At 44.7% G+C, this 19,133-nt stretch overlaps 1 non-coding gene across 1 annotated transcript; it reads right to left on the bottom strand.

Annotated features, from left to right (window-relative positions):
• Positions 1-15,325: 15,325 nt before the first annotated feature.
• On the bottom strand, positions 15,326-15,399 carry TRNAT-AGU. The gene has a single exon. It is a non-coding gene; the product is annotated as a tRNA-Thr (tRNA).
• Positions 15,400-19,133: the final 3,734 nt, after the last annotated feature.

The following is a 19,133-nucleotide window of genomic DNA, read 5'->3' as shown; positions in this document are numbered from 1 at the left end:
ATGGCGCCGTCTTCATGATTGTCCTCCATGTAGCAACTATTACAACTACTTTGAAATACTACTCAACATCAAAAATAAAGACAACCATAAGGCTCCTGCCGGTTGCCACAATACAATAATGATCATCTCATACATATTCATCATCACATTATGGCCATATCACATCACCAAACCCTGCAAAAACAAGTTAGACGTCTCTAATTTGGTTTGCATATTTTACGTGGTTTAGGGTTTTCGAGTAAGATCTAATCTACCTACGAACATGAACCACAACGGTGATACTAGTGTTGTCAATACAAGAGTAAATTGAATCTTCACTATAGTACGAGAGACAGACACCCGCAAAGCCACTTATGCAATACAAGTTGCATGTCGAGCATGGAGCAAATCTCATGAACGCGGTCATGTAAAGTTAGCCCGAGCCGCTTCATCCCACTATGCCACAAAGATGCAAAGTACTCAAACTAAAGACAACATAAGCATCAACGCCCACAAAACCATTGTGTTCTACTCGTGCAACCATCTATGCATAGACACGGCCTCGATACCACTGTAGGGATACGTTGCATAGAAAACAAAAAAAATTCCTACCGCGAACACGCAATCCAAGCCAAGATGCAATCTAGAAGACGGTAGCAACGAGGGGATGATCGAGACTCACCCTTGAAGACTTCCAAAGCCTACAAGATGAGGCTCTTGTTGTTGCGGTAGACGTTCACTTGCCGCTTGCAAAAGCGCGTAGAAGATCTTGATCACGGCGCCACGAACGGGCAGCACCTCCGTACTCGGTCACACGTTCGGTGTTGATGAAGTCGATGTCCACCTCCCCGTTCCAGCGGGCAGCGGAAGTAGTAGCTCCTCTTGAATTTGGCAGCACGACGGCGTGGTGGCGGTGGTGGTGGAGAACTCCGGCGGAGCTTCGCTAAGCGTGCGGGAGAGAAGGAGGAGCGGGGCGGCTAGGGTTTGGGGAGAGGGGGGCGCCGGCCACTTAAGGGGTGCGGCCACCTTGTGGTGTTGGGGTGGCCGGCCCCCTCCCCTTGGCCCTCATTATATAGGTGGAACACCCAAGAGTTGGTCTACAAGTCTTCGAATAAGACCCCAAACCAAAACCTTCCATATGACATGAAACCTACCCAAGCTAGGACTCCCACTAGAGGTGGGATTCCCACCTTCCCTTGGGAGGGGGTGGCCGGCCACCTTAGGTGGAGTCCACCTGGGACTCCACCCCTGTGGTTGGCCGGCCATGGTGGTGGAGTCCCTTCGGGACTCCGCCTTCCAAAGTGACTTTCTTCCGGAATATTCTAGAACCTTCCATAAATGCACCGGATCATTTTCAAACTTATAAAATGACTTCCTATATATGAATCTTATTCTCCGGACCATTCCAAAACTCCTCGTGATGTCCGGGATCTCATCCGGGACTTCGAACAAATCTTCGAACTCCATTCCATATTCAAGTTCTACCATTTCAACATCAAACCTTAAGTGTGTCACCCTACGGTTCGTGAACTATGCGGACATGGTTGAGTACTCTCTCCGACCAATAACCAATAGCGGGATCTGGAGATCCATAATGGTTCCCACATATTCAACGATGACTTAGTGATCGAATGAACCATTCACATACGATACCAATTCCCTTTGTCACGCGATATTTTACTTGTCCGAGGTTTGATCATCGGTATCACTCTATACCTTGTTCAACCTCGTCTCCTGACAAGTACTCTTTACTCGTACCGTGGTATGTGGTCTCTTATGAACTTATTCATATGCTTGCAAGACATTAGACGACATTCCACCTAGAGGGCCCAGAGTATATCTATCCGTCATCGGGATGGACAAATCCCACTGTTGATCCATATGCCTCAACTCATACTTTCCGGATACTTAATCCCACCATTATAACCACCCATTTACGCAGTGGCGTTTGATGTAATCAAAGTACCTTTCCGGTATAAGTGATTTACATGATCTCATGGTTGAAAGGACTAGGTAACTATGTATCGAAAGCTTATAGCAAATAACTTAATGACGTGATCTTATGCTACGCTTAATTGGGTGTGTCCATTACATCATTCATATAATGATATAACCTTGTTATTAATAACATCCAATGTTCATGATTATGAAACTAATCATCTATTAATCAACAAGCTAGTTAAGAGGCTTACTAGGGACTCATTGTTTGTTTAATCACACATGTATCAATGTTTCGGTTAATACAATTATAGCATGGTATATAAACATTCATCATAAACATAAAGATATATAATAACCACTTTTATTATTGTCTCTTGGGCATATCTCCAACATTACTATGTTTAGGTTCCAAATGTTTTTGTTTTGCCGATTTCACTTAATTTGATTCAGCTGAAGCTTGAATAAAGTGTAGGGCATATCTACTTAGTTAGTATGGTTCAATTTGTTCATATTCCAGATTATTCAATGGCTTGCACATATTTGGCATGCTGGCTACGTGCAAATGTGTTATATGGATCCAATGGTTCATGTACTGGGTTACTATGCATAATTTAGATTATTCTTGCATGCCTCGATGAATTCTTGATAATTTCCTAGTTATGCTAGCTAGCTATGGACTTGGTGGTCACGTAAATGCAGTATCTAGATGATACTCATGCATAGGATTCTTGGGTATGATTTATTCTAGTTGGTGTGAACTTCAAGTGATCCGCTGATCATCCAGATTCTCTCTGGTTTGTTTCTTGTGTCTGTGATGTGTGCGAGTGCATCATTTAATAAGAATAGATAGTACAAATATTTTTTTGGATGTAACTTTGATTGATCTACAACTCCTGGATATCGGCATTGATCATCAGCTCAAGTGTTGATGTTCTTGAGCTAATATATCCTTTTCATGCTCTCTTCATCTATTCCATGAATATGAAGATAAAAAATGCTGATGTACATCATCTCCTATTTCTTTTTTCCTATGTGTGATATCTTGGAGCTTGTTCTTCAGTTTTTTTTATATTAATTCTTGCATCCCGTCGCCTGCCTGTACCTCCTAGCTGCTTCAAGTAGTAGTCATTTTTTGTGTTCTTGCTAAGTGAGCAATAGTTCTTGGTGGTGCAGCTAGTTCAAAGTTTCAAAAAAGTTCATAGGTAGTCAATCATGTATACTTTTGGCGTGAGAAATCTCAGTTCAAAATTCGACAAGTTTTGGAGTTTTGGAAATGTGTACTTTTCACTTTTCTCATATCCACACTTTTGTTCTGTTTTCGTAGCCTAAAATACATAGATTAGTAATTTGCATGCTTATAGTATATCATTGACTATATACAGATTTTTCTTTTCAGATTTCTGTTACGACTTTGAAGTATGATATTGAATTTCTCAAAATAAAGAGCTGCGTACATGAAGCTCGTTATTTTGAGTTTCCGCCAATGATACCTATTACTACTTGGGATCCTCATTGTAGAATATGAAATTAAACGTGTAGACTTAATTGCGAGGTGTGCTTTGGTGTTCTCCTCTTCCCCACTCTCACCCATTAGGGCTCGTTTGGTTACAGGCTTTCCCGGGGGTTTCCTCTCGTTTTCCCCGGCCACATAATCCCCGGGCTGAATTGCCCCGGGGTAGCCTACCGCACCGTTTGGTTGTCACGGGGGGAGAGGGACCCGGACCTTTCCGCTCGCTTCCCCGGGAGAACGATCCGCGAGGCTTGAGGTCGGGAAGGAAAATCCCGAGCATGTCTCGTCTCGCGACGGAGAAGGCGACAGGCAGAGAGGCGACGCCTCCAACAACCTCAGGTTCTTCCTCCACCGGCGACGGGAGCGGGGCCTGCAGAGCGCATCGCGTCCACGTCCCTCTCCTCTCCTAGCATTCCCCTCTCCGACGACGGTTGTCGTCTTCCCAAGATCTGCTCCGCCCAGATCCCTGTCCCTCCGGGCTCCGGCGACAACGACGGTCGGCGAAGCACGGAGCAGGCCAGCGGCGAGTGAGGCGAGGCCTCTCTCCGGCTGCCGGGAGCGGCACTTCTGCTGCTGCCATGGACGTAACTTTTCCTCCCGCTGCTGCCAAACAAACTCAGGGAAAGGGTGGCTCTCCCCGGGTGGAGCAGGGGATCCCGTATGCACCCTAAATTCCCCCATGGGGCTAATGTTCCCTGGTTTTTACTCCCCCGACAGCCAAACAAAGCCTTAGAGTAGAACGGATAAGTGAGCTTATAAAAAGGTATCAAGACATCCTAGGCATCCACAGGATGGCAAAGTTTGGAGAGGAGGACACCGAAGCAAAAGCCGTCCAGGCCAGCTTGCAGTAAGTAGTACTACCTCCATACCGGATTATAGGCTTATTACGCATTTCGAGAAAAACTTCAACTACTAATTTAGTCAACAAAATATGAAATATGTATCACAAAAATTATACTATTAGAAACTTCTTTTGAATATGAATCCAATGGTATAATTTTTGTATCATATATCTCATATTTTATTGACCAAATTTGTAGTTGAAGTTTTTCTCGAAATGCGTAATAGGCCTATAATCCGGTATGGAGGTAGTAGTGTTTTCCACTGTAAGCTGAGATGGTAAGTTTAGATAGAAAAATCGTCTAGAGCGGAGGGAGAAGAGAGATGTCGGCAGCAAACAACTCAATGGCAACTGTCTGTGCAATATGCTTGGCTGTCCAGCGCCTAGAATCACGAAACATGCTTTCGCTTAGGCAGCGCATGAACCAGGATCTTCCTTCCGATTCCCAACCATCCATGTCTTCCATGGCCGAAGAGGTGCAAGCACACATTGCACGCGGGAGCGATACCACACCTGCCGCCGAGCATAGACAGCGCGCGCGGAAGGACGCATTTGCAGCATTCATTGGTGTTGCCAAACATGGCAGAGGGACCGCGGGAAGCAGAGCGATACACGACGGGTGCAGGTGCTCAGCTTGTGATGACTGATGAGACGACGCACGGCGCGGCGGGCACACTGCCTCACCGTAGGCTGGAGCACGTACTGGTACTGGTACCCCGCACCCGCGCCGAGGCAAAACTCGAGGCATTACTCATGTCATGGACGGGTCGCCATCGCAGCGGCAGAGCGTGGATCCACTCAATCTGCCGTGCGGTGTGGTGTGTGGGTGTGGCCAGGCCGCGTTTATGTCCATCGACCATCGCTGTGGTCAAGCCAAGCACCCAGCGTGCATGGTATGCCCAGGCCATTCATTCAAATTCAAGGCCGGCCGGCCGTGTGGTCTGCCCGATGATGCTCTCTGCCATGCCGGCCTGGTTTTGCGTGAGACGGGGATCGCGTCGCGTGCACGCTCTGCCCTTCTCCTAGGCTGAATTGAATCTGGAACACGAGCGGCGGCCAAAATCAGGTCCCGGCGGGCGGTGGGAGCGGCCGAGCCGATTCCCATTTCCCAGTCGCGCGCTACGTACGTACGTCGAGGTAGCCAGGTGCATTCATGATGCTTCAGGCTTCAGGGCCTGTGTTGTTGGAGCTCGTGTTCCAGATTCGTCACTTGATTGCTCACCCGACTGTCATGTACGTACGTACATCATGGCCGTTGGTCCACTTTGAGGCTCGGCCCCAATCGATCAAGCACTCCATTGGCAAGGTTTTTTTCTTACAAAAGGACGTGCCAAGTTTTGAATCTTGTGTGATAAGCTGTGCATTTGTGTAATTCTCCTGATATCTTTTGTGAGATGGCGTGTGCTCCGGTACAACCCCCCCCCCCCCAAACTCCCTCAAACTCAGTTTGGGCTTAAGCGGGCTCAAACACAAGAACGGCTAAGATCGCTCGATACCCCTTCGTTATTAGTATAAAATACCGATACGTGGCACCGTATAAAATTCGTATAGCCCAATTCAATCAGTCAATTATACGAGATACAAGTACGGCACGAGCTTGTGGGCCCACGGCGAGTTTGGCGGATCATCGTGGGCTGTGCACCATCGTGGTGGGCGCCGGCCGGCCATGGCAGATCGGAGACACCGGACAGTCCGGTCAGGACCTAGCCGGACAGTCCGGTCAGGACCTAGAAGGACAGTCCGGTCAGGACCTAGCCGGACAGTCCGGATACGGCGGACATCCAGTTCATAGGGGACGGACTGTCCGGGGCGCGGTTTACGTGATCGACCGGTCGACCGTCCGGCATATACACCAGTGCAGACCGGTAATGTTGTTCCGGAGGAACATCAAATTTCCGGAGGCATTTGCCAATTCTATCGGCTGTCCGGCCGGACGGGCCAGCCTGTCCGGTCAAGGAATATTTGTACGCAGCTTTTGTCGGCCTGGCCGCGTAGAGAACCGGCCAGGCCGGAACATAATTAACGAATATACGAAGGCTTTTGGCACCGCATTCCGGTCTGGCCGGCCACAGCCACCAAGCATGTCCGGGAGAAGACTTACGAGCAGCAGCCTCCGTCGGCTCGACCGTGATCCTTAGCCGGTCCGTCCGGCAATGAATTAACACCATCAAGAAAAATGCGGATGACAAGTACCAAACTTTTATCCATTGCGCCAAATGTTGAAACGCTTTTTGTGAAGTCACTTTATGAGGCTAGTGTTATCCCTTTTGTACCGGTTCAGTAATTTGTTGACCTAAGCTATTAATAAGTCCTAATCTTTGGGTATTATTTTTCGTAAAGTCAATACACAATTGGTTTTGGGTAAATTCCTGCACCTGAAGTATTTGGAGATAAAGCTTTTCATACCAAGTTATTATCATCCGCAAAGGTGTTAACGGATTGTTTGCAAAAGTTTGACAACAAATTCTCGCGCAATAAAGATTATAGTGATGTCCACGGACAATAGTGAGACTATCCGGCACTTGATGATTGCATACATATTCCACAAAGTATGGTATTCCATATAACGCAAATAGGTATTGTAAAGTATAGTTTCCAAGTCATTACACAACAAATAGAATATAAAATGAACAAAGTCTTGAACACCGCCGGGAAACCTTCTACGGGACGAAAACCCGACCATATCCACTAGACCTTGGACCTAAGCATCATCTTCCTCGCCATTGGGGTTGAGTAGTTTATCTTTGACCCTATCCAGCTCGTTACTAGGTGAAAAAATTATTTCACCGACCATAACTTCTCCGGGTAGAGTCAACGAGTGTCTGCAAAAATAAATTAAGAGAACATGTTATGACATGTGCTGCTAGTTCATCATGTAAGTAGATTTTTGTTTTACCTACCTGTGTAATAGTGGTTCTAAATTCATCTCCATCCCATTCTTCCATACATTTTAGGACCCAAAGTCCACATGAGTTTCTGTCATAATACAAGACAAGCAAAAACAAGTAAGTAACATTGCATTGTATATTAATAATATACATGAAAATTAGTTGCACCATGTACTCACCCATCCTTTTGTCTTGGCATTTTGTATTGTTTTATAGGCCAGTTTGAAGGATCAGGAAAACCATGATCTGCTTTTGCTATGTCATAAGCAAGTTCGGTTCTCTGAAGTAAAACGAGTAGTTAAGATTAAGTAAGTAATGATTAATATTTTAACAAAATACTTATGACAGAGTAAAGTAGTATGAAAACATACCAATGCTTCAATGATATGTATGTAACTGCGAAGAACATAGAGGGAATCTAATACTTGAAATTCCTTCTTGGGTACATGCATCACGACGGTGACCCAATGATTGTCATTAACGTTTACAGCGAGATAGTACTGCAATAAAAATATGTAAGTATGTTTCAATATACACTGAATGAATTGTGTACACCATTGCATTGCATTGCATGTGCTCGTACCTTCGGTTTATGGAAATACTCGTCCATGCATCCGTGAATGGCTCGATTCTTCTCTATTTCGATCCGGTGGTGGCCGGGTGGAAAAACATCTCTACCCCTCGTCCTCCCTTCTATGAGATGCGTCGACCTCCATGTGGTGGACAGGACACGATCATCTGGAACACGACGAGACAAGTGTCGCACATAAGCATTGATGACCTGCAAAATTTATTGGTACACACAACTAATTAGCCCTTTAATCAAGAAAGTTATTATGTAATACAACAGGGATAAAAAAATTGTTTTTACATCGCCCATCAACCAGTCATGGGTTGTTCCTTACATAAGCCGGACAGGCCGGCCGCAATGGACGGACAGGCCGGTAAATCGCCGAAGCTAGCCTCCTGACCAAGCCGGCCAAACAAGCTCAGTCCGGTGACATGTCCGGCCGATTCATCGTAACTTAAAACCATATCCGCCGGTCCGGCCGGCCGATTCGGCGGCCTGTCCGGCGCCCTGGACGGACATACATCACAATTTGCCAGACAGGCCGGTGACTTGTCCGGGCAGTTCCTGTAGCCCCTGGAACTTAACAGCACGCTACCCGGCCTGTCCGGCGGTTTCACCAGTCTGTCCGCAGACCAGGCCGGACTTGAACGAGGATAGGTCGGTCTGTCTGGGGAATCGCCGGACTTTCCCTCTCCGTTCGCCGGACTGTCCGTTGTGGTATTTTCTTTGACGTTTCTTAGTTGTGGAAACACATCGAAAGTAAAATTTATATAATAAATCACAATGAATGGAAGTACATGAAAATGAAAAATGGTATAGAATCACAAATGGTTTCGGTCAATTACAATTAAGGCGAAGTAAATACATAATCTTCAAGGTAAAGCTTTAATTTTGTAATTTCGCTAGTGAAGATGCACTTCTACTTGTTTTCTTTTTCCATATACCTGCATTACAAAACGAAATTATTTAGTACTCGTTTAACATAGATTTAATTAATCGGCCTAGCTAAGAAAAATATGTAAGAAGACTTACTCCGGATGTTTTTTGCACAACTTTTTGTTCCGTTTGTTATGACCGATGACACCACAGGCGGTGCACCCTGATTCCGGGTCTTACGCTCATCGAACGCTAGTGGTCTACCATTTTTCGTCACGGGGTGATTTACCTCTTGTGCAGCTTTTGTGTTTTGCTTAGGTGCTCCTCTCGTGGCAACCTTATTGGGATCACCAACCGGAACTGCATTGCCTTGAAAATCATATGCGTCTTCTTCGGCGAAGGCTGTGTGACCATCATGTCCATTCTTTTTCGCATATTTTCTTGCTACTAAGCCCTTCATATATGCCATGAACTCATTATACATTGCTTGGATCATCTACTACCGCATCCATAGCTTCCGCCGATATCTGTTTCCATGTCGTTGTATCTTTTTCGCTTCCACGGCCCCGAGTAACCGTACGCGAAAAGATCGCTTCTGCGCCGTCTTGGCAATCCATTTCTTGCCATTTTGGAGAATCGCCGAAGAACACAACAGTCTGGTATTTCGGAAAATTTCAGGTGCTTCAATACATATAGGATATGCTTGCATGGAAGCCCCTTACGATTCATTCTTCGGCAGCTGCACTGTATTAACTCTTTCGGCTGATTAGGGCTATACTCCACGATAAACGAGTATCTGCCGCTATTCCTCCATTTGACCATAAACTGTTTAGAGCCCCCTGTTCCCACGTATTCCTCAAAAATCTCGAGGTCACCAAGCTTCTTCACATCCTGCTGCAAGATGTAGAAGTTGGCCGGATCGAAGGCATGGGCAAGAGCAACCTCTATCTCTTTGGATTCGAGAATCGCCACCGGTAAACTCCGGGAACAGTATGCAGTCATCTTCGGCCTCGCTCTCACGGATGCGAACAATGGCATTCTCGTAATGCATTATCAAGTCAACTAGGGTCATACCATAATCCAGGTGAAGGTGAAGGCATGGGTTCAAACTCTCACTTCTCTGATTGCTTTTCATACCAAGGAAATATCCACCGGTCAGATACGCGGCAGCCCAAATTCTCTTCTTATTGTACATCCTTTTGAGCCATTCTTCGGTACTATCTCGTCTCCCACTTGCGACGAAACGCGCTCCATCTTTCCTCAAAAATGGCTTCTGAAGTGGCGTAGTATAAGAATGGCCGAAATTCCTTTAGCGACTTATGACCAAGGTGTCTCTTCATGTTTTTCTCTATGTGCCAAGTACATAGACGGTGCCACACGTCTGGAAGGACATTCCGAATAGCTAATATCATCGCGGCGTCCCCATCAGTAATAAGACCTTTGGGCTTCTTCGACACATTGCGATCAAGAATGTCCGAAGCAGCCAAGCATATGTATCTTCCGTCTCGTCGACACGAGAGCGCATTCAAACACCGTAGTCTTACGATGATTGTTCAGGCCTACAAAAGGAATAAATGGCATAGCATACCGGTTCATCTTGTACGTGCTATCAAACACCACCACGTCGCCAAAATCTCGATAGTCCTGCCGTGATCGAGAATCACACCGGAACATGCTTTTCAACCGTCCTTCATTATCTACTTGGTAATCAAAAAAAATTCAGGATCACTCTTCTTCCTCGCGGCCATAATACCAAGTGCTCGTGGCAGCATCACCCTTCGCAATAAGCTTCCTCTTCTCCCCGCAACATAGGTTGTACAGATCTCGCCTTACGAAGCCTACACCACCGTAGCCATGTCTTCTGAGAAAGTGTTTCATAATCATGTACTTTCTCATCCCACTTGCTCCCAAAGATAGTATCTCAGCTCTCTGGTACGGCTTAATCTTTCTGTGCGATCGAAGAAATGGTACTTCGTCCGGTCTAGCTGGTTTATGTCTGTGATTGCCGTAAAAACTTTTGACAACCCATACTCCTCTCGATAGGTCACGCTTCACGGTGAGATTGGCATTGCAGTTACAACGAGTCTCGGGTCGTAGCCTACGACCGCGGCCTTCTCGCGTTAAAAGCTTTTCCCGACGTTTCCCTCGCCCGGAACGTACATACCGCCTTAACCGTATTTCTCCCTTACCACGTTTCCCTCGCTTTGCCCTCTTCAAAATGTCCTTCCGGATGTCGAAGCCATGCTCTCTCGCATAGCTGTTGTACCACACAAAAGCCGCCGGTTCGGAAGAAAATGTCATGTCCGAGTATTTTACGGTGCTCTTCCATAGAGTGCATCTTATATTCATTACTCACAATATCCGGGTCCGCTTGACTGTGATGTTCACGCCCATTGTCGGCACCGGATATCACCTACACATGAAGGGAAAATAAGTCATAAAAGTTGTCGTTCCAACGGTAACATTGACGGTTTGCCATACTAAAACTATATACTTACTTCGCTCTTATTTTCGCAGCTTGATTCCTCGTGATGCAGTCCTACCTCCACGCTATATTCATCAAACCCAACCTCCATGTCCGAATACTCATCCTCCTCGTGACCACCGTATAGCACCTACACAGCCAAAAACAAAGAATGTAACATGTCACTTCATTGCTTCCATTCATTGGTAGCCATTAAAAAATAATCAACATACTTCACTCATGTTTTCTGAGGAGGCCGATGATGGAAGGTTCTCCCCAAAAGGAGGTATATTTTCATAGATCCTGGATTTGGAACTATTCTCCGAAGTAGAATCATCATCGCCCGTATATCCGTCATCCCCGTCACTCCAAGTTGAGCTATAGTCCCCCATTTCTCCAAAAACTACACAAAACCCGCACGCAATAAAGAATTAATGCAAAATTCTAAACAATAACGCAATGCAAATCACTATTTCATATTTAGTACACGGACACGGACGACGGACGGTCTGGAAGAAAGACCCGACTGTCCGCCGAAGGCCGGACCGTCCGGTTCGTGTGTGCCGGACTGTCTTCCGTGCGCCGGACACGCTAAATGAGACGCCGGACATGTCCGGCGGCAGAGATTCAAACTTACCCAGCGGAAGATCGGCTCGCCGGAGAGACGGAGCTCGACGCGACGGCGTGCAGCAGAGGCGTCTCGTCGAGCAGGCCCTGAGGATCATGGAGATGGGAGTGCCGAGATCGTCGGGAAGATATGCCCTGGTGGAGGAGGTCTATGGAGTGCGGCGCCGACGGCGGCTCGTCGAGCTCCGGGGAGATGCCGGTGAAGAGGAGATCGTGGAGAAGCGACGGAGGAGCCCTGTGGCGGAGGAGTGCGGCGGTGAGGAGGTGATCGTGGCGTCCGAGATCGTGCGACGGGACGGCGGCAGCCGGCTCGTCGAGTTCGAACGTGGGAGAACGATCGATCACGATCGTGGGAGGAAGGAGGAAGACGCATACGGTATAGAGACGGTCATATACGAGTTCACATACGGGCACCATACGGGCTTGGATATGGGTTTGGTGGGCTTTTGAGCCAAAACTAATTTTGGAGGGGGGGGGGGGGTTGTACCGGAGCACACGCCTTGTGAGATACGGAAAAACGCACCAGGACAAGGAGCTGGCAGCTCCGGGTTAAACCTCGCGTGAGAAGAAAAAGAGCACCAAGACAAACAAATGGAATGGGGAATATCCTTTGTGCAGCCCCCGCAAACAAGAACCAAACCTCATATGGTCCCTCTGCAAGCCACTCGGCCACTGGCACACACCATTCGCCCGTCGCTCCTCAACTAGGGCCACAGAACGGCACTGCACCGGCATAAGTAGAACCTATGCACATGGTTCACAAAAGCCAATATTTCTTTCTTATTTGGATGCAAAAGGCACTATTTCTTTTATGTTGATTATGCCTTTTTTTTCATAGCACAGAGTCTTCTCGTCGAGTGACTCTGAATCGGAAACTCATCCATCTCTATATAGTTATATTGCCGATACGAGATTTTACCACTAAAATCTCTTCGCGTAAATGGGAGAGCTAAGAACTCAAAATAAAGTAAAGGCATGCTCGGAATGCACATACCATGACAAGTTTGAAACTCGTAGCTTATACTTGTATCCCTACAACGAGTAGAATTTGTTGACGTGGTATAAACCAACTCTTTTTATCCCGTTTCAAAAAAAAAATTGGTTTATACCGTGGCAATAAATTATACTCGTTATAGAGACTTCCACAAAGCTAGCTAGGCAACATCAAGCTGTCCGCCCAAGCATGAACCTTCAAGGACCTCTCTGAGTTCCAGGTTTCTCAAAAAGTAAAGCAAAAAAAAAAAAGCATAGAATTGGGGTGGCATGTCCTCTTGAATTCTGAAAGATTTAAAACTACAAGAATTTAGGTCAAGTATGTGTTTCAATCACAATGACTTCTAACATGAGGTTGAAGTGGATGAAAAAATTCCTTTAAAAAAGATTGCAATTGAATCCTTTGGGAAAATTCCTAAGGATTCCAATCATGTGGATCATACAATCAATATATGAGTATTTTTTTCCCAAGGGATCAAATCCTCCACAAATCATTTGATATTCCTTTGCACCAAATGAGCTCTAAATTAGAATTCATCACATTACTTTATGACTTCCTCTGTAAAAAAAAAATGCAAGGTGCTTTGACCGTCAGATTGCAAATTGTGTATATAGGTTATATGCTATACAAATTATAATGTTAAATGAAGGCAAGATAGAGTTTGCTCTTTTGTCGAAGTAGGTCATCAGCAGGTTAGGGCAGGTCACTGTCTTGCAAATTATGCAAGGACACATTGTCATAATCCCATGTGCGATATCTCAATCATGGATAGAGGTCTATTTGTGTTCCGTTTTAGCCTTTCATAACACAAGGAAAACAAATTGCAAGTTATGATTTGGGGTCCTTCTTGATCGATGAAAAATTTATAAATTCCATAATGGAATGCAGGAACGATAGGATGAAAGAAAAGAGTGAACGATTAAAAAGAACTAAAATGACAAGGTACTTGTTTGTACAGTGTTCACAATCGGTCCATAGACCAAGTCTGTACGTCTTCAGCGGCTGGCAAGCCCCATACACACATACAAACGGTCACATGCCAAGTCCAGGTTCCCCTCGCCCTGTGACAATAAAGCAAGCAAAACGCTTCCTTCGTTTCCGCCTCCATGTCCTCGCCTCCGCTCGCCTCTTCGCCATGGCGAGCGCGGCGACCGACATCTCGGATGAGCAAATCCTCCCCTCTCATCCTCCCATAGCCTCGTGAGGGCGCCTCGTCCAATGTAGGCGCAGGAGGGCGGCGCCGCCGCCACCACCATTGGCAGACAGGGTGGAGCCAGGCAAGCATGCATCATTCCTAGTTTCCTACTACTGGCAACGAGACGAGCAGAAGGTTAGGGGTGGAAGCAGGCGTACACGGATGGTCGGAGGCATCTTCTTGCTGGACGGATCTACGGCATTCTCGGTGCCGGCCGCTCGGCCTCTTCTGTTCATGTTGAATTTTGCAAGGTTATTTTTGCTACGGTGTAATTTATTGTTTGGAGGGTATCTTTGCGGAATTCTCCCAAGTTTAAACTACTTTTTCGTCTAGTTTTTGGTTATTAGAGAGTAGAGAGAAGTAGGGACTGAAAGATGGGTTTGTTTCAAGGTAATTTTGAGGGGTTCTTGAGTGGCCTCTGCGTGCTGGTTGATTCTGAAGTTTAGACGTTATTTCATTTTCTGTTTCTGGAACTTCAAGTTTGCTTGCGATGTTTCATTGGCTAACGTGGTTAAACTCCTTGACGCTCCTCTTCTATCCATGCCCCGCTCTGATGTGTAACACAAGAGCCTTCATGACTGTCGATTAAGAAGGTCCTGCTAACTAGGTGATGTGGTTCTGTTCTTGCATTGTTTGTTGCAGTTACTGAACATATTTGGTTGTGGATAAGATAATGCGACCTAGATCTGGCATTGCGTGAAGGTTGAGGCAGTTTCATACCCCCGAAATTAGCTACCAGCCCAGTGTATCATTGATCCTTTGGTATCAGCATATGTGCTATAATAGGAGAGACACTACAGAAAGCAGTCGTCTTGTGTGGCAAAGTTGAAATTCTCTAAATCTATCTTTCAGTTATGGCGGTAATCTGTTTCACCTCTGTCGTTGCTCCTTTGTGTTATGTGGACTGCTGAAATCATTAGAGCAAACCCATCTTCAGTTAGTGCATGGATACGCGGCTGAGCTTTTCTGTCATCGCCCGATCCACTACACGCACACCGCTGTCATCAATATTCAGTTCTTGCCATGGATCCGCACACCCGTTTCTTGTCTGCAATGATGGTGACGACTGTCGAGCATCAGGGCATTGTTCAGAGGCTCACATTCATCATCGTTCGGTTAGTGCAGGATCCAATATCTCTGCAATTATTTTCAGAAATCGTGACCCGCTCGTTGCCTAGCGCTCAGTGACGGCGTGTGCGAAGTGGCTGCATATCTGGCTCCGATGAGCCCTCCGCCGTCCAGTTAGACAGACGGGTGCCTTTCCGGTGGTCCATCATTGCAGAGCTCAAATGGCTACCCGTGCAGATGAACTGCCTGCTTCGCAACTGGCATAGCGATTGCTCGTGCGTTTCGGTCCTGTTCTGCAGATCTGTTTTTGTCAAAAAATATTGTGATATTCTGTGGTTGTTGAAAAAAATTACACAATGAGATATAATTTGTGCTTTCATTGAGAGTTGAACTCAAGACCTCCCGCTTACTAAACGGGTGCTCTAACCAACTGAGCTATGAAAGCTTTTGATTTGAATGCGTACAGACAGGCTTTATTGTATAAAACTCGCCTTAGGCCAGACATAATGAAGCTTCCAACATGTGCTACACAATTTGTCTCTTACGAGAAACAGTAAGATTATTTGTAATGCCATATTAATAATTTAATAAGAATAAAATTGTACATCATGGGAGGGAATAAGAAAAGGCCCAAGGAGGCCCCGATCACATGAAGCTGCCCATTCATAACCAATGGTTGGGAAAGAGGACAAACCTTTTCTCTTTGCCCTATGAAAAAACATGTCATTTTCTACTTGAACTGTCTACTACATCTGCAAAGATTTGGTTAAACCTCATTGATGACAAAATCACTTCGAACTGCCGAAAAGTGAGGACCATAATATCTATGAAACAAGATTGACCCAACTTGTACTTGGTTGTGCGGTTGTGCCAATGATGTTCTGAGAGTATGAAGAAAGAAGACATACGTATATAAATAGACGATATCTTGTTTTTACCCTTGAACCACACATGACACAATTATGGAGATCGTTTGTTTGAGGTAGCATATTTGACATGACGAGACCTCTATTCTGACCCAGAGAGTGAGTAGTGATGATATCCCACGTCTTTTTTTAAAACAAGGAAAGTTTATTAATCGAGAAGGTTAGAGTTATGGCTTAGTTAGCGGAAATCAGGGAAAAAAACTCGACGAGCTGAACCTTCAGGTGGCTATCAAGAGAGTTTACAGGGGATCCAAGAAGGGGAGGAAGGAGTGCGCGTTAGAGGAGGGTCATAACCAGGCTTCAACACAAGAACCTCTTGCTGCTCATGGGTTGGTGCCACGATTGGTAGCGATCTGCTCCCTCGTTTACAAGCTGATGTCCAATCTTAGCCTCAACATCCATATCCACCAAGCCAACAACGGTGTGCTCCCTTTGGGACATCAAGCCCAACAAAATCATGCTAGACGCGACGTTTAGCGATAAGCTCCGTGACTTTAGTCTCGCCAAGCTCGGCACGGTCGAGGAATATCAAGGACGTCGGTTGTAGCTGGCACAATGGGATACCTTGACTCAAAATGCAAGACCATCGGGAGGACCAACACCGAGTCAGATGTCTAGAGTTCCGCGGTCATCTTCCAAGAGATCACATGCGGTAGGCGGCCTACGGTGGTAGCTCAGAATGGGGAATACATGATCCACCTGGCTTAGTGGGCCTAGGATTAGTGGGCCTAGGATTCATAGGGCATGTGGACGATTCTAGATGTTGCCGATTCATGGCTTACAGGAGAATGCGACGCTCGAGAGATGGAGAGTGTTGACTGTTGGGCTCTCTAAATAAGTGGAGCCTGAAAAATGTTTCTAGGGGCAAGGGGAAGACAAAACGTGACTATTTGAGGGGTGAAATAAAAAAATACATCTACGCCCTTAAGAAGATGTTGTTATTCACAACTTGGTCCAAAGGTAGGTGAGTGAGGAGGGGGGTAGTGCCCCTGACTTACAGAAGCTCCGCCTATGATCCGTTTTGCTCAGCTTGAATTGGAACAGAGACTCTCTATCACTGAGCATCATGTCCACAAGCTTAAACTGATGAAGAAGGTTCAACAACATATTATCACATGCACACATCTATGAAATGTATGCTACTCGTAGGGATGTAAACTAAGAAAATATCAGAACTTGTGAGGTACTTCTCAGGCCATAGAATAAAATTTAGTGTTTAAATCCACCTGACATCTATGGGTTTTTTAAAAACCATGAGGGCGCCATGATCTCATATCCCCTAGCTCTGTTCTTGCTTTAACATAATAAAATAAATAGAGGCTTAAAACCTTTCGAGTTAGCAACATTTTGGTAGAAGAGGCTACAAGTGGGTGGAATGATTTTGCATTTAACTGCAAGAGTTCATCCGTGGACATTTTTTGCACGCTGAAGATATTTTCTTCGAAAAATAAATCTTAGTCCCGTTCATTTGTATTGATTGATGCTCACATACATTTTTCTGCATTTTTTCCACAAATTGCAATATTTCTATATAATAATTAAATTCCTTTATTTTCCCTCCATATTAACAACATCTCTTTTACTTCTGGCTTTGATCCCTTTCTATAGTGTATAGCTAGTAAGGTGTCAGTTAGCCAGTGAAGTGATTATGGTAGAGGCAACTTCGATTGTGTGCACTGTCGTGGAACACACAAAAAACGCTGATCAGGAAATGTTGATGTGCACCTGCGTCGTGCCCTTGTTGTAGGTTGTGGTGGAGCCTCGGCTTTGAAGATGAAAATACTAGGATTGATCTATGGTTAGACACGCCATCATCGGCACATGTGCGATGATCCCTTCTCGAAGGCTTATCTTACGAGTTGTGTACTTTTCATTTGTTTCAGTCTTTTACCATATGGTTAGTGGTATCCGGGTGGAGTCAGTGTTGTGAGTTTAGTGGTATGATGGAGTCGGTGTCGTGAGGTTAGCGGTATCCAGGTGGTATCCGGGCAGGGTTTTTTTTTCTGGCTTTGTTCGGCTTCTTTGTTTGGCTTTGCCTGACTTTGAAGAATATATGGTTGTGAAGGAAATATTTCCTAGAGACAATATTAATTGTGATTATATATTTTCATGTTTCTATTAAGTGTTATTATTTTTATGCTACAACTGCTATATGTATCGAATATTTGATTCAGAAGAAAACTCATAAGTAGTGTAGAGAGATAAACACCAAGTTCGATATTTCTCAATTTAAATGAAAAAAGTCAAATCTTATTTTGTTCTCCAAATGGCACCAGCATCTTTTGCTAAATCTAGGATTAATTAATATCGGTCTCAATAGCTCATTATTTCTTCACTGCAAGGTATATAAAATAGAGTTGTACCATTTTTTTATCTGTTGCGGGACCAAAGGACAGACTTCTAGTGGCGAGTCAAAATTTGTGAATGATGGCCAGTGCAATAGGAGTAGTACCATTTTAGTACTTCTACGTTTCCTGATCTAGTGTAAAATTTGGCTGTAACGCTTTTCCATATGCATGGAAATACATGTCTTTATAATTTTCTATGGCAACAAAAAGAAGTTTATTGATCACACTATAGATTTTGGATGTTTTCAACCAAAATGCTTTCTTTGTTTGAAATGAATGTGGTAATGCATGAACGGCTGCACCTAATATCAATGTGATTCTCCGCGCGTTGCTGCGGGAACACGTAGATACATTTAGCCAATGGTATTATAAAACTTTATTGATTTAGGTTAATGGTAAGCAAAATCTTCAGTATTTAGTAAAAATATGTTTTACAATGAGATTAATATATGTAAAATTGATGGAAACACATATGTATTATACAATAAAGACTTATAATGTTAAGAAATAAAAAATGTATACCGATATATGAGTATCATATAAACCAAAGTAATAAAATGACCTTAAGTTGGATAATGTAGGAGCTTACATTTCATTGAACATTATGTAAGAATCCTGCAAACTAAGATAGTTGTAAACATATTATAAATTAGGATTTGACAGACCAAAAAAATTTAACAACACTGATAAACAGAAAAATAAAGTTAGATAGGAAGTAACTATTGGTAACATGATGAATGTGAACAATATTTTGTTCAAATTTCTGTAGATGAAGAGTACTATTTCCTCGGAGCATACCAACATGCACAATGCCAAGGCCTATTACGAAGCAAAGTTTAATTAAGTGCAAGAGCATCGTAGAAATACGAAAGGTGAGTAGTTTTATTATGCAATGAACGCCTAAA

The sequence above is a fragment of the Lolium rigidum genome, chromosome 3 (assembly GCF_022539505.1).
Source record: "Lolium rigidum isolate FL_2022 chromosome 3, APGP_CSIRO_Lrig_0.1, whole genome shotgun sequence".
In the NCBI taxonomy this organism is placed as follows: Eukaryota; Viridiplantae; Streptophyta; class Magnoliopsida; order Poales; family Poaceae; genus Lolium; species Lolium rigidum.
This window is presented reverse-complemented; position numbering and strand designations above follow the sequence as displayed.